Source organism: Barbatula barbatula, assembly GCF_947034865.1.
Source record: "Barbatula barbatula genome assembly, chromosome: 6".
Taxonomy (NCBI): Eukaryota; Metazoa; Chordata; class Actinopteri; order Cypriniformes; family Nemacheilidae; genus Barbatula; species Barbatula barbatula.
The window spans coordinates 5,904,920-5,922,127 of NC_136765.1; positions in this window are offsets into that span (position 1 = coordinate 5,904,920).

Consider the following 17,208-nt stretch of genomic DNA (forward strand, 5'->3'; position numbering starts at 1 on the left):
TTAGCAATGATCAGTGTTCTTTGTCAAAAGTGACATTCTCATCATCCACTGATTCACTTTGTCACAAAATGCAGTTCTCAGCTCAGAAAGCTTGTTTCTGACATTCTAACAGCTCAATTAGAGCATTTTAGTAATGAACAGTGTTCTTTGTCAAAACTGACATTCTCATCATCCACTGATGAACTATGTCACAAAATGCAGTTCTCAGCTCAGAAAGCTTGTTTCTGACATTTTAACAGCTCAATTAGAGCATTTTAGTAATGAACAGTGTTCTTTGTCAAAACTGACATTGTCATCATCCACTGATTCACTTTGTCACAAAATGCAGTTTTCAGCTCAGAAAGCTTGTTTCTGACATTCTAACAGCTCAATTAGAGCATTTTAGTAATGAACAGTGTTCTTTGTCAAAACTGACATTCTCATCATCCACTGATGAACTATGTCACAAAATGCAGTTCTCAGCTCAGAAGGCTTGTTTCTGACATTCTAACAGCTCAATTGGAGCATTTTAGTAATGATCAGTGTTCTTTGTCAAAACTGACATTCTCATCATCCACTGATGCTTTTTGTCACAAAATGCAGTTTTCAGCTCAGAAAGCTTGTTTCTGACATTCTAACAGCTCAATTAGAGCATTTTAGTAATGATCAGTGTTCTTTGTCAAAACTGACATTCTCATCATCCACTGATGCTTTTTGTCACAAAATGCAGTTTTCAGCTCAGAAAGCTTGTTTCTGATATTTTAACAGCTCAATTAGAGCATTTTAGTAATGAACAGTGTTATTTGTCAAAACTGACATTCTCATCATCCACTGATGCACTTTGTCACAAAATGCAGTTTTGTGCTCAGAAAGCTTGTTTCTGACATTCTAACAGCTCAATTAGAGCATTTTAGTAATGATCAGTGTTCTTTGTCAAAACTGACATTCTCATCATCCACTGATGCACTTTGTCACAAAATGCAGTTTTCAGCTCAGAAAGCTTGTTTCTGACATTCTAACAGCTCAATTAGAGCATTTTAGTAATGATCAGTGTTCTTTGTCAAAACTGACATTCTCATCATCCACTGATGCTTTTTGTCACAAAATGCAGTTCTCAGCTCAGAAAGCTTGTTTCTGACATTCTAACAGCTCAATTAGAGCATTTTAGTAATGAACAGTGTTCTTTGTCAAAACTGACATTCTCATCATCCACGGATGCTTTTTGTCACAAAATGCAGTTCTCAGCTCAGAAAGCTTGTTTCTGACATTCTAACAACTCAATTGGAGCATTTTAGTAATGATCAGTGTTCTTTGTCAAAACTGACATTCTCATCATCCACTCATGCTTTTTGTCACAAAATGCAGTTTTCAGCTCAGAAAGCTTGTTTCTGACATTCTAACAGCTCAATTAGAGCATTTTAGCAATGATCAGTGTTCTTTGTCAAAAGTGACATTCTCATCATCCACTGATTCACTTTGTCACAAAATGCAGTTCTCAGCTCAAGAAAGCTTGTTTCTGACATTCTAACAGCTCAATTAGAGCATTTTAGTAATGATCAGTGTTCTTTGTCAAAACTGACATTCTCATCATCCACTGATGAACTATGTCACAAAATGCAGTTCTCAGCTCAGAAAGCTTGTTTCTGACATTCTAACAGCTCAATTGGAGCATTTTAGTGATGATCAGTGTTCTTTGTCAAAACTGACATTCTCATCATCCACTGATTCATTTTGTCACAAAATGCAGTTTTCAGCTCAGAAAGCTTGTTTCTGACATTCTAACAGCTCAATTAGAGCATTTTAGTAATGAACAGTGTTATTTGTCAAAACTGACATTCTCATCATCCACGGATGCTTTTTGTCACAAAATGCAGTTTTCAGCTCAGAAGGCTTGTTTCTGACATTCTAACAGCTCAATTAGAGCATTTTAGCAATGATCAGTGTTCTTTGTCAAAAGTGACATTCTCATCATCCACTGATTCATTTTGTCACAAAATGCAGTTTTCAGCTCAGAAAGCTTGTTTCTGACATTCTAACAGCTCAATTAGAGCATTTTAGTAATGAACAGTGTTATTTGTCAAAACTGACATTCTCATCATCCACGGATGCTTTTTGTCACAAAATGCAGTTTTCAGCTCAGAAAGCTTGTTTCTGACATTCTAACAGCTCAATTAGAGCATTTTAGTAATGAACAGTGTTCTTTGTCAAAACTGACATTCTCATCATCCACTGATGAACTATCATCCACTGATGCACTATGTCACAAAATGCAGTTCTCAGCTCAGAAAGCTTGTTTCTGACATTCTAACAGCTCAATTAGAGCATTTTAGCAATGATCAGTGTTCTTTGTCAAAACTGACATTCTCATCATCCACTGATGCACTTTGTCACAAAATGCATTTCTCAGCTCAGAAAGCTTGTTTCTGACATTCTAACAGCTCAATTGGAGCATTTCAGTAATGAACAGTGTTCTTTGTCAAAACTGACATTCTCATCATCCACTGATGCACTTTGTCACAAAATGCATTTCTCAGCTCAGAAAGCTTGTTTCTGACATTCTAACAGCTCAATTGGAGCATTTCAGTAATGAACAGTGTTCTTTGTCAAAACTGACATTCTCATCATCCACTGATTCACTTTGTCACAAAATGCAGTTCTCAGCTCAGAAAGCTTGTTTCTGACATTCTAACAGCTCAATTAGAGCATTTTAGTAATGATCAGTGTTCTTTGTCAAAACTGACATTCTCATCATCCACTGATGCTTTTTGTCACAAAATGCAGTTCTCAGCTCAGAAAGCTTGTTTCTGACATTCTAACAGCTCAATTAGAGCATTTTAGTAATGAACAGTGTTCTTTGTCAAAACTGACATTCTCATCATCCACTGATGCACTATGTCAAAAAATTTAGTTCTCAGCTCAGAAAGCTTGTTTCTGACATTTTAACAGCTCAATTAGAGCATTTTAGTAATGAACAGTGTTCTTTGTCAAAAGTGACATTCTCATCATCCACTGATTCACTTTGTCACAAAATGCAGTTTTCAGCTCAGAAAGCTTGTTTCTGACATTCTAACAGCTCAATTAGAGCATTTTAGTAATGATCAGTGTTCTTTGTCAAAACTGACATTCTCATCATCCACTGATGAACTATGTCACAAAATGCAGTTCTCAGCTCAGAAAGCTTGTTTCTGACATTCTAACAGCTCAATTAGAGCATTTTAGTAATGATCAGTGTTCTTTGTCAAAACTGACATTCTCATCATCCACTGATGCTTTTTGTCACAAAATGCAGTTCTCAGCTCAGAAAGCTTGTTTCTGACATTCTAACAGCTCAATTAGAGCATTTTAGCAATGATCAGTGTTCTTTGTCAAAAGTGACATTCTCATCATCCACTGATTCACTTTGTCACAAAATGCAGTTCTCAGCTCAGAAAGCTTGTTTCTGACATTCTAACAGCTCAATTAGAGCATTTTAGTAATGAACAGTGTTCTTTGTCAAAACTGACATTCTCATCATCCACTGATGAACTATGTCACAAAATGCAGTTCTCAGCTCAGAAAGCTTGATTCTGACATTCTAACAGCTCAATTAGAGCATTTTAGCAATGATCAGTGTTCTTTGTCAAAACTGACATTCTCATCATCCACTGATGCACTTTGTCACAAAATGCATTTCTCAGCTCAGAAAGCTTGTTTCTGACATTCTAACAGCTCAATTGGAGCATTTCAGTAATGAACAGTGTTCTTTGTCAAAACTGACATTCTCATCATCCACTGATGCACTTTGTCACAAAATGCATTTCTCAGCTCAGAAAGCTTGTTTCTGACATTCTAACAGCTCAATTGGAGCATTTCAGTAATGAACAGTGTTCTTTGTCAAAACTGACATTCTCATCATCCACTGATTCACTTTGTCACAAAATGCAGTTCTCAGCTCAGAAAGCTTGTTTCTGACATTCTAACAGCTCAATTAGAGCATTTTAGTAATGAACAGTGTTCTTTGTCAAAACTGACATTCTCATCATCCACTGATGAACTATGTCACAAAATGCAGTTCTCAGCTCAGAAAGCTTGTTTCTGACATTCTAACAGCTCAATTAGAGCATTTTAGTAATGAACAGTGTTCTTTGTCAAAACTGACATTCTCATCATCCACTGATGAACTATGTCACAAAATGCAGTTCTCAGCTCAGAAAGCTTGTTTCTGACATTTTAACAGCTCAATTAGAGCATTTTAGTAATGAACAGTGTTCTTTGTCAAAACTGACATTGTCATCATCCACTGATTCACTTTGTCACAAAATGCAGTTTTCAGCTCAGAAAGCTTGTTTCTGACATTCTAACAGCTCAATTAGAGCATTTTAGTAATGAACAGTGTTCTTTGTCAAAACTGACATTCTCATCATCCACTGATGAACTATGTCACAAAATGCAGTTCTCAGCTCAGAAGGCTTGTTTCTGACATTCTAACAGCTCAATTGGAGCATTTTAGTAATGATCAGTGTTCTTTGTCAAAACTGACATTCTCATCATCCACTCATGCTTTTTGTCACAAAATGCAGTTTTCAGCTCAGAAAGCTTGTTTCTGATATTTTAACAGCTCAATTAGAGCATTTTAGTAATGAACAGTGTTCTTTGTCAAAACTGACATTCTCATCATCCACTGATGCACTTTGTCACAAAATGCAGTTTTATGCTCAGAAAGCTTGTTTCTGACATTCTAACAGCTCAATTAGAGCATTTTAGTAATGATCAGTGTTCTTTGTCAAAAGTGACATTCTCATCATCCACTGATTCACTTTGTCACAAAATGCAGTTCTCAGCTCAGAAAGCTTGTTTCTGACATTCTAACAGCTCAATTAGAGCATTTTAGTAATGAACAGTGTTCTTTGTCAAAACTGACATTCTCATCATCCACTGATGAACTATGTCACAAAATGCAGTTCTCAGCTCAGAAAGCTTGTTTCTGACATTTTAACAGCTCAATTAGAGCATTTTAGTATTGAACAGTGTTCTTTGTCAAAACTGACATTGTCATCATCCACTGATTCACTTTGTCACAAAATGCAGTTTTCAGCTCAGAAAGCTTGTTTCTGACATTCTAACAGCTCAATTAGAGCATTTTAGTAATGAACAGTGTTCTTTGTCAAAACTGACATTCTCATCATCCACTGATGAACTATGTCACAAAATGCAGTTCTCAGCTCAGAAGGCTTGTTTCTGACATTCTAACAGCTCAATTGGAGCATTTTAGTAATGATCAGTGTTCTTTGTCAAAACTGACATTCTCATCATCCACTCATGCTTTTTGTCACAAAATGCAGTTTTCAGCTCAGAAAGCTTGTTTCTGATATTTTAACAGCTCAATTACAGCATTTTAGTAATGAACAGTGTTCTTTGTCAAAACTGACATTCTCATCATCCACTGATGCACTTTGTCACAAAATGCAGTTTTATGCTCAGAAAGCTTGTTTCTGACATTCTAACAGCTCAATTAGAGCATTTTAGTAATGATCAGTGTTCTTTGTCAAAAGTGACATTCTCATCATCCACTGATTCACTTTGTCACAAAATGCAGTTCTCAGCTCAGAAAGCTTGTTTCTGACATTCTAACAGCTCAATTAGAGCATTTTAGTAATGAACAGTGTTCTTTGTCAAAACTGACATTCTCATCATCCACTGATGAACTATGTCACAAAATGCAGTTCTCAGCTCAGAAAGCTTGTTTCTGACATTCTAACAGCTCAATTAGAGCATTTTAGTAATGAACAGTGTTCTTTGTCAAAACTGACATTCTCATCATCCACTGATGAACTATGTCACAAAATGCAGTTCTCAGCTCAGAAAGCTTGTTTCTGACATTCTAACAGCTCAATTGGAGCATTTTAGTGATGATCAGTGTTCTTTGTCAAAACTGACATTCTCATCATCCACGGATGCTTTTTGTCACAAAATGCAGTTCTCAGCTCAGAAAGCTTGTTTCTGACATTCTAACAGCTCAATTAGAGCATTTTAGTAATGAACAGTGTTCTTTGTCGAAACTGACATTCTCATCATCCACTGATGAACTATGTCACAAAATGCAGTTCTCAGCTCAGAAAGTTTGTTTCTGACATTCTAACAGCTCAATTAGAGCATTTTAGTAATGAACAGTGTTTTTTGTCAAAACTGACATTCTCATCATCCACTGATGAACTATGTCACAAAATGCCGTTCTCAGCTCAGAAAGCTTGTTTCTGACATTCTAACAACTCAATTAGAGCATTTTAGTAATGATCAGTGTTCTTTGTCAAAACTGACATTCTCATCATCCACTGATGCACTTTGTCACAAAATGCATTTCTCAGCTCAGAAAGCTTGTTTCTGACATTCTAACAGCTCAATTGGAGCATTTCAGTAATGAACAGTGTTCTTTGTCAAAACTGACATTCTCTTCATCCACTGATTCACTTTGTCACAAAATGCAGTTTTCAGCTCAGAAAGCTTGTTTCTGACATTCTAACAGCTCAATTAGAGCATTTTAGTAACGATCAGTGTTCTTTGTCAAAACTCACATTCTCATCATCCACTGATTCACTTTGTCACAAAATACAGTTCTCAGCTCAGAAAGCTTGTTTCTGACATTCTAACAGCTCAATTAGAGCATTTTAGTAATGAACAGTGTTCTTTGTCAAAACTGACATTCTCATCATCCACTGATGAACTATGTCACAAAATTCAGTTCTCAGCTCAGAAAGCTTGTTTCTGACATTCTAACAGCTCAATTAGAGCATTTTAGTAATGAACAGTGTTCTTTGTCAAAACTGACATTCTCATCATCCACTGATGAACTATGTCACAAAATGCAGTTCTCAGCTCAGAAAGCTTGTTTCTGACATTTTAACAGCTCAATTAGAGCATTTTAGTAATGAACAGTGTTCTTTGTCAAAACTGACATTCTCATCATCCACTCATGCTTTTTGTCACAAAATGCAGTTTTCAGCTCAGAAAGCTTGTTTCTGATATTTTAACAGCTCAATTAGAGCATTTTAGTAATGAACAGTGTTCTTTGTCAAAACTGACATTCTCATCATCCACTCATGCTTTTTGTCACAAAATGCAGTTCTCAGCTCAGAAAGCTTGTTTCTGACATTCTAACAGCTCAATTAGAGCATTTTAGTAATGATCAGTGTTCTTTGTCAAAAGTGATATTCTCATCATCCACTGATTCACTTTGTCACAAAATGCAGTTCTCAGCTCAGAAAGCTTGTTTCTGACATTCTAACAGCTCAATTAGAGCATTTTAGTAATGAACAGTGTTCTTTGTCAAAACTGACATTCTCATCATCCACTGATGAACTATGTCACAAAATGCAGTTCTCAGCTCAGAAAGCTTGTTTCTGACATTCTAACAGCTCAATTAGAGCATTTTAGTAATGAACAGTGTTCTTTGTCAAAACTGACATTCTCATCATCCACTGATGAACTATGTCACAAAATGCAGTTCTAAGCTCAGAAAGCTTGTTTCTGACATTCTAACAGCTCAATTGGAGCATTTTAGTGATGATCAGTGTTCTTTGTCAAAACTGACATTCTCATCATCCACGGATGCTTTTTGTCACAAAATGCAGTTTTCAGCTCAGAAAGCTTGTTTCTGACATTCTAACAGCTCAATTAGAGCATTTTAGTAATGAACAGTGTTCTTTGTCAAAACTGACATTCTCATCATCCACTGATGCACTTTGTCACAAAATGCAGTTTTATGCTCAGAAAGCTTGTTTCTGACATTCTAACAGCTCAATTAGAGCATTTTAGTAATGATCAGTGTTCTTTGTCAAAAGTGACATTCTCATCATCCACTGATTCACTTTGTCACAAAATGCAGTTCTCAGCTCAGAAAGCTTGTTTCTGACATTCTAACAGCTCAATTAGAGCATTTTAGTAATGAACAGTGTTCTTTGTCAAAACTGACATTCTCATCATCCACTGATGAACTATGTCACAAAATGCAGTTCTCAGCTCAGAAAGCTTGTTTCTGACATTCTAACAGCTCAATTGGAGCATTTTAGTGATGATCAGTGTTCTTTGTCAAAACTGACATTCTCATCATCCACTGATTCATTTTGTCACAAAATGCAGTTTTCAGCTCAGAAAGCTTGTTTCTGACATTCTAACAGCTCAATTAGAGCATTTTAGTAATGAACAGTGTTCTTTGTCAAAATTGACATTCTCATCATCCACGGATGCTTTTTGTCACAAAATGTAGTTTTCAGCTCAGAAAGCTTGTTTCTGACATTCTAACAGCTCAATTGGAGCATTTCAGTAATGAACAGTGTTCTTTGTCAAAACTGACATTCTCATCATCCACTGATGCTTTTTGTCACAAAATGCAGTTTTCAGCTCAGAAAGCTTGTTTCTGACATTCTAACAGCTCAATTAGAGCATTTTAGTAATGAACAGTGTTCTTTGTCAAAACTGACATTCTCATCATCCACTGATGCACTATGTCACAAAATGCAGTTCTCAGCTCAGAAAGCTTGTTTCTGACATTCTAACAGCTCAATTAGAGCATTTTAGCAATGATCAGTGTTCTTTGTCAAAAGTGACATTCTCATCATCCACTGATTCACTTTGTCACAAAATGCAGTTCTCAGCTCAGAAAGCTTGTTTCTGACATTCTAACAGCTCAATTAGAGCATTTTAGTAATGATCAGTGTTCTTTGTCAAAACTGACATTCTCATCATCCACTGATGAACTATGTCACAAAATGCAGTTCTCAGCTCAGAAAGCTTGTTTCTGACATTCTAACAGCTCAATTGGAGCATTTCAGTAATGAACAGTGTTCTTTGTCAAAACTGACATTCTCATCATCCACTGATTCACTTTGTCACAAAATGCAGTTTTCAGCTCAGAAAGCTTGTTTCTGACATTCTAACAGCTCAATTAGAGCATTTTAGTAACGATCAGTGTTCTTTGTCAAAACTCACATTCTCATCATCCACTGATTCACTTTGTCACAAAATGCAGTTCTCAGCTCAGAAAGCTTGTTTCTGACATTCTAACAGCTCAATTAGAGCATTTTAGTAATGAACAGTGTTCTTTGTCAAAACTGACATTCTCATCATCCACTGATGAACTATGTCACAAAATGCAGTTCTCAGCTCAGAAAGCTTGTTTCTGACATTCTAACAGCTCAATTAGAGCATTTTAGTAATGAACAGTGTTCTTTGTCAAAACTGACATTCTCATCATCCACTGATGAACTATGTCACAAAATGCAGTTCTCAGCTCAGAAAGCTTGTTTCTGACATTTTAACAGCTCAATTAGAGCATTTTATTAATGAACAGTGTTCTTTGTCAAAACTGACATTGTCATCATCCACTGATTCACTTTGTCACAAAATGCAGTTTTCAGCTCAGAAAGCTTGTTTCTGACATTCAAACAGCTCAATTAGAGCATTTTAGTAATGAACAGTGTTCTTTGTCAAAACTGACATTCTCATCATCCACTGATGAACTATGTCACAAAATGCAGTTCTCAGCTCAGAAGGCTTGTTTCTGACATTCTAACAGCTCAATTGGAGCATTTTAGTAATGATCAGTGTTCTTTGTCAAAACTGACATTCTCATCATCCACTCATGCTTTTTGTCACAAAATGCAGTTTTCAGCTCAGAAAGCTTGTTTCTGATATTTTAACAGCTCAATTAGAGCATTTTAGTAATGAACAGTGTTCTTTGTCAAAACTGACATTCTCATCATCCACTGATGCACTTTGTCACAAAATTAAGTTTTATGCTCAGAAAGCTTGTTTCTGACATTCTAACAGCTCAATTAGAGCATTTTAGTAATGATCAGTGTTCTTTGTCAAAAGTGACATTCTCATCATCCACTGATTCACTTTGTCACAAAATGCAGTTCTCAGCTCAGAAAGCTTGTTTCTGACATTCTAACAGCTCAATTAGAGCATTTTAGTAATGAACAGTGTTCTTTGTCAAAACTGACATTCTCATCATCCACTGATGAACTATGTAACAAAATGCAGTTCTCAGCTCAGAAAGCTTGTTTCTGACATTCTAACAGCTCAATTGGAGCATTTTAGTAATGATCAGTGTTCTTTGTCAAAACTGACATTCTCATCATCCACGGATGCTTTTTGTCACAAAATGCAGTTCTCAGCTCAGAAAGCTTGTTTCTGACATTCTAACAGCTCAATTAGAGCATTTTAGTAATGAACAGTGTTCTTTGTCAAAACTGACATTCTCATCATCCACTGATGAACTATGTCACAAAATGCAGTTCTCAGCTCAGAAAGCTTGTTTCTGACATTCTAACAGCTCAATTGGAGCATTTTAGTAATGATCAGTGTTCTTTGTCAAAACTGACATTCTCATCATCCACTGATGAACTTTGTCACAAAATGCAGTTCTCAGCTCAGAAAGCTTGTTTCTGACATTCTAACAGCTCAATTAGAGCATTTTAGTAATGAACAGTGTTCTTTGTCAAAACTGACATTCTCATCATCCACTGATGCACTATGTCACAAAATGCAGTTCTCAGCTCAGAAAGCTTGTTTCTGACATTCTAACAGCTCAATTAGAGCATTTTAGCAATGATCAGTGTTCTTTGTCAAAAGTGACATTCTCATCATCCACTGATTCACTTTGTCACAAAATGCAGTTCTCAGCTCAGAAAGCTTGTTTCTGACATTCTAACAGCTCAATTAGAGCATTTTAGTAATGAACAGTGTTCTTTGTCAAAACTGACATTCTCATCATCCACTGTTGAACTATGTCACAAAATGCAGTTCTCAGCTCAGAAAGCTTGTTTCTGACATTCTAACAGCTCAATTAGAGCATTTTAGTAATGAACAGTGTTTTTTGTCAAAACTGACATTCTCATCATCCACTGATGCACTTTGTCACAAAATGCATTTCTCAGCTCAGAAAGCTTGTTTCTGACATTCTAACAGCTCAATTGGAGCATTTCAGTAATGAACAGTGTTCTTTGTCAAAACTGACATTCTCTTCATCCACTGATTCACTTTGTCACAAAATGCAGTTTTCAGCTCAGAAAGCTTGTTTCTGACATTCTAACAGCTCAATTAGAGCATTTTAGTAACGATCAGTGTTCTTTGTCAAAACTCACATTCTCATCATCCACTGATTCACTTTGTCACAAAATACAGTTCTCAGCTCAGAAAGCTTGTTTCTGACATTCTAACAGCTCAATTAGAGCATTTTAGTAATGAACAGTGTTCTTTGTCAAAACTGACATTCTCATCATCCACTGATGAACTATGTCACAAAATGCAGTTCTCAGCTCAGAAAGCTTGTTTCTGACATTCTAACAGCTCAATTAGAGCATTTTAGTAATGAACAGTGTTCTTTGTCAAAACTGACATTCTCATCATCCACTGATGAACTATGTCACAAAATGCAGTTCTCAGCTCAGAAAGCTTGTTTCTGACATTTTAACAGCTCAATTAGAGCATTTTAGTAATGAACAGTGTTCTTTGTCAAAACTGACATTGTCATCATCCACTGATTCACTTTGTCACAAAATGCAGTTTTCAGCTCAGAAAGCTTGTTTCTGACATTCTAACAGCTCAATTAGAGCATTTTAGTAATGAACAGTGTTCTTTGTCAAAACTGACATTCTCATCATCCACTGATGAACTATGTCACAAAATGCAGTTCTCAGCTCAGAAGGCTTGTTTCTGACATTCTAACAGCTCAATTGGAGCATTTTAGTAATGATCAGTGTTCTTTGTCAAAACTGACATTCTCATCATCCACTGATGCTTTTTGTCACAAAATGCAGTTTTCAGCTCAGAAAGCTTGTTTCTGACATTCTAACAGCTCAATTAGAGCATTTTAGTAATGATCAGTGTTCTTTGTCAAAACTGACATTCTCATCATCCACTGATGCTTTTTGTCACAAAATGCAGTTTTCAGCTCAGAAAGCTTGTTTCTGACATTCTAACAGCTCAATTAGAGCATTTTAGTAATGATCAGTGTTCTTTGTCAAAACTGACATTCTCATCATCCACTGATGCTTTTTGTCATAAAATGCAGTTTTCAGCTCAGAAAGCTTGTTTCTGATATTTTAACAGCTCAATTAGAGCATTTTAGTAATGAACAGTGTTATTTGTCAAAACTGACATTCTCATCATCCACTGATGCACTTTGTCACAAAATGCAGTTTTATGCTCAGAAAGCTTGTTTCTGACATTCTAACAGCTCAATTAGAGCATTTTAGTAATGAACAGTGTTCTTTGTCAAAACTGACATTCTCATCATCCACGGATGCTTTTTGTCACAAAATGCAGTTCTCAGCTCAGAAAGCTTGTTTCTGACATTCTAACAGCTCAATTGGAGCATTTTAGTAATGATCAGTGTTCTTTGTCAAAACTGACATTCTCATCATCCACTGATGCTTTTTGTCACAAAATGCAGTTTTCAGCTCAGAAAGCTTGTTTCTGACATTCTAACAGCTCAATTAGAGCATTTTAGTAATGATCAGTGTTCTTTGTCAAAACTGACATTCTCATCATCCACTCATGCTTTTTGTCACAAAATGCAGTTTTCAGCTCAGAAAGCTTGTTTCTGATATTTTAACAGCTCAATTAGAGCATTTTAGTAATGAACAGTGTTCTTTGTCAAAACTGACATTCTCATCATCCACTGATGCACTTTGTCACAAAATGCAGTTTTATGCTCAGAAAGCTTGTTTCTGACATTCTAACAGCTCAATTAGAGCATTTTAGTAATGATCAGTGTTCTTTGTCAAAAGTGACATTCTCATCATCCACTGATTCACTTTGTCACAAAATGCAGTTCTCAGCTCAGAAAGCTTGTTTCTGACATTCTAACAGCTCAATTAGAGCATTTTAGTAATGAACAGTGTTCTTTGTCAAAACTGACATTCTCATCATCCACTGATGAACTATGTAACAAAATGCAGTTCTCAGCTCAGAAAGCTTGTTTCTGACATTCTAACAGCTCAATTGGAGCATTTTAGTGATGATCAGTGTTCTTTGTCAAAACTGACATTCTCATCATCCACGGATGCTTTTTGTCACAAAATGCAGTTCTCAGCTCAGAAAGCTTGTTTCTGACATTCTAACAGCTCAATTAGAGCATTTTAGTAATGAACAGTGTTCTTTGTCAAAACTGACATTCTCATCATCCACTGATGAACTATGTCACAAAATGCAGTTCTCAGCTCAGAAAGCTTGTTTCTGACATTCTAACAGCTCAATTGGAGCATTTTAGTAATGATCAGTGTTCTTTGTCAAAACTGACATTCTCATCATCCACTGATGAACTATGTCACAAAATGCAGTTCTCAGCTCAGAAAGCTTGTTTCTGACATTCTAACAGCTCAATTAGAGCATTTTAGTAATGAACAGTGTTCTTTGTCAAAACTGACATTCTCATCATCCACTGATGCACTATGTCACAAAATGCAGTTCTCAGCTCAGAAAGCTTGTTTCTGACATTCTAACAGCTCAATTAGAGCATTTTAGCAATGATCAGTGTTCTTTGTCAAAAGTGACATTCTCATCATCCACTGATTCACTTTGTCACAAAATGCAGTTCTCAGCTCAGAAAGCTTGTTTCTGACATTCTAACAGCTCAATTAGAGCATTTTAGTAATGAACAGTGTTCTTTGTCAAAACTGACATTCTCATCATCCACTGATGAACTATGTCACAAAATGCAGTTCTCAGCTCAGAAAGCTTGTTTCTGACATTTTAACAGCTCAATTAGAGCATTTTAGTAATGAACAGTGTTCTTTGTCAAAACTGACATTGTCATCATCCACTGATTCACTTTGTCACAAAATGCAGTTTTCAGCTCAGAAAGCTTGTTTCTGACATTCTAACAGCTCAATTAGAGCATTTTAGTAATGAACAGTGTTCTTTGTCAAAACTGACATTCTCATCATCCACTGATGAACTATGTCACAAAATGCAGTTCTCAGCTCAGAAGGCTTGTTTCTGACATTCTAACAGCTCAATTGGAGCATTTTAGTAATGATCAGTGTTCTTTGTCAAAACTGACATTCTCATCATCCACTGATGCTTTTTGTCACAAAATGCAGTTTTCAGCTCAGAAAGCTTGTTTCTGACATTCTAACAGCTCAATTAGAGCATTTTAGTAATGATCAGTGTTCTTTGTCAAAACTGACATTCTCATCATCCACTGATGCTTTTTGTCACAAAATGCAGTTTTCAGCTCAGAAAGCTTGTTTCTGATATTTTAACAGCTCAATTAGAGCATTTTAGTAATGAACAGTGTTATTTGTCAAAACTGACATTCTCATCATCCACTGATGCACTTTGTCACAAAATGCAGTTTTGTGCTCAGAAAGCTTGTTTCTGACATTCTAACAGCTCAATTAGAGCATTTTAGTAATGATCAGTGTTCTTTGTCAAAACTGACATTCTCATCATCCACTGATGCACTTTGTCACAAAATGCAGTTTTCAGCTCAGAAAGCTTGTTTCTGACATTCTAACAGCTCAATTAGAGCATTTTAGTAATGATCAGTGTTCTTTGTCAAAACTGACATTCTCATCATCCACTGATGCTTTTTGTCACAAAATGCAGTTCTCAGCTCAGAAAGCTTGTTTCTGACATTCTAACAGCTCAATTAGAGCATTTTAGTAATGAACAGTGTTCTTTGTCAAAACTGACATTCTCATCATCCACGGATGCTTTTTGTCACAAAATGCAGTTCTCAGCTCAGAAAGCTTGTTTCTGACATTCTAACAACTCAATTGGAGCATTTTAGTAATGATCAGTGTTCTTTGTCAAAACTGACATTCTCATCATCCACTCATGCTTTTTGTCACAAAATGCAGTTTTCAGCTCAGAAAGCTTGTTTCTGACATTCTAACAGCTCAATTAGAGCATTTTAGCAATGATCAGTGTTCTTTGTCAAAAGTGACATTCTCATCATCCACTGATTCACTTTGTCACAAAATGCAGTTCTCAGCTCAAGAAAGCTTGTTTCTGACATTCTAACAGCTCAATTAGAGCATTTTAGTAATGATCAGTGTTCTTTGTCAAAACTGACATTCTCATCATCCACTGATGAACTATGTCACAAAATGCAGTTCTCAGCTCAGAAAGCTTGTTTCTGACATTCTAACAGCTCAATTGGAGCATTTTAGTGATGATCAGTGTTCTTTGTCAAAACTGACATTCTCATCATCCACTGATTCATTTTGTCACAAAATGCAGTTTTCAGCTCAGAAAGCTTGTTTCTGACATTCTAACAGCTCAATTAGAGCATTTTAGTAATGAACAGTGTTATTTGTCAAAACTGACATTCTCATCATCCACGGATGCTTTTTGTCACAAAATGCAGTTTTCAGCTCAGAAGGCTTGTTTCTGACATTCTAACAGCTCAATTAGAGCATTTTAGCAATGATCAGTGTTCTTTGTCAAAAGTGACATTCTCATCATCCACTGATTCATTTTGTCACAAAATGCAGTTTTCAGCTCAGAAAGCTTGTTTCTGACATTCTAACAGCTCAATTAGAGCATTTTAGTAATGAACAGTGTTATTTGTCAAAACTGACATTCTCATCATCCACGGATGCTTTTTGTCACAAAATGCAGTTTTCAGCTCAGAAAGCTTGTTTCTGACATTCTAACAGCTCAATTAGAGCATTTTAGTAATGAACAGTGTTCTTTGTCAAAACTGACATTCTCATCATCCACTGATGAACTATCATCCACTGATGCACTATGTCACAAAATGCAGTTCTCAGCTCAGAAAGCTTGTTTCTGACATTCTAACAGCTCAATTAGAGCATTTTAGCAATGATCAGTGTTCTTTGTCAAAACTGACATTCTCATCATCCACTGATGCAATTTGTCACAAAATGCATTTCTCAGCTCAGAAAGCTTGTTTCTGACATTCTAACAGCTCAATTGGAGCATTTCAGTAATGAACAGTGTTCTTTGTCAAAACTGACATTCTCATCATCCACTGATGCACTTTGTCACAAAATGCATTTCTCAGCTCAGAAAGCTTGTTTCTGACATTCTAACAGCTCAATTGGAGCATTTCAGTAATGAACAGTGTTCTTTGTCAAAACTGACATTCTCATCATCCACTGATTCACTTTGTCACAAAATGCAGTTCTCAGCTCAGAAAGCTTGTTTCTGACATTCTAACAGCTCAATTAGAGCATTTTAGTAATGATCAGTGTTCTTTGTCAAAACTGACATTCTCATCATCCACTGATGCTTTTTGTCACAAAATGCAGTTCTCAGCTCAGAAAGCTTGTTTCTGACATTCTAACAGCTCAATTAGAGCATTTTAGTAATGAACAGTGTTCTTTGTCAAAACTGACATTCTCATCATCCACTGATGCACTATGTCAAAAAATTTAGTTCTCAGCTCAGAAAGCTTGTTTCTGACATTTTAACAGCTCAATTAGAGCATTTTAGTAATGAACAGTGTTCTTTGTCAAAAGTGACATTCTCATCATCCACTGATTCACTTTGTCACAAAATGCAGTTTTCAGCTCAGAAAGCTTGTTTCTGACATTCTAACAGCTCAATTAGAGCATTTTAGTAATGATCAGTGTTCTTTGTCAAAACTGACATTCTCATCATCCACTGATGAACTATGTCACAAAATGCAGTTCTCAGCTCAGAAAGCTTGTTTCTGACATTCTAACAGCTCAATTAGAGCATTTTAGTAATGATCAGTGTTCTTTGTCAAAACTGACATTCTCATCATCCACTGATGCTTTTTGTCACAAAATGCAGTTCTCAGCTCAGAAAGCTTGTTTCTGACATTCTAACAGCTCAATTAGAGCATTTTAGCAATGATCAGTGTTCTTTGTCAAAAGTGACATTCTCATCATCCACTGATTCACTTTGTCACAAAATGCAGTTCTCAGCTCAGAAAGCTTGTTTCTGACATTCTAACAGCTCAATTAGAGCATTTTAGTAATGAACAGTGTTCTTTGTCAAAACTGACATTCTCATCATCCACTGATGAACTATGTCACAAAATGCAGTTCTCAGCTCAGAAAGCTTGATTCTGACATTCTAACAGCTCAATTAGAGCATTTTAGCAATGATCAGTGTTCTTTGTCAAAACTGACATTCTCATCATCCACTGATGCACTTTGTCACAAAATGCATTTCTCAGCTCAGAAAGCTTGTTTCTGACATTCTAACAGCTCAATTGGAGCATTTCAGTAATGAACAGTGTTCTTTGTC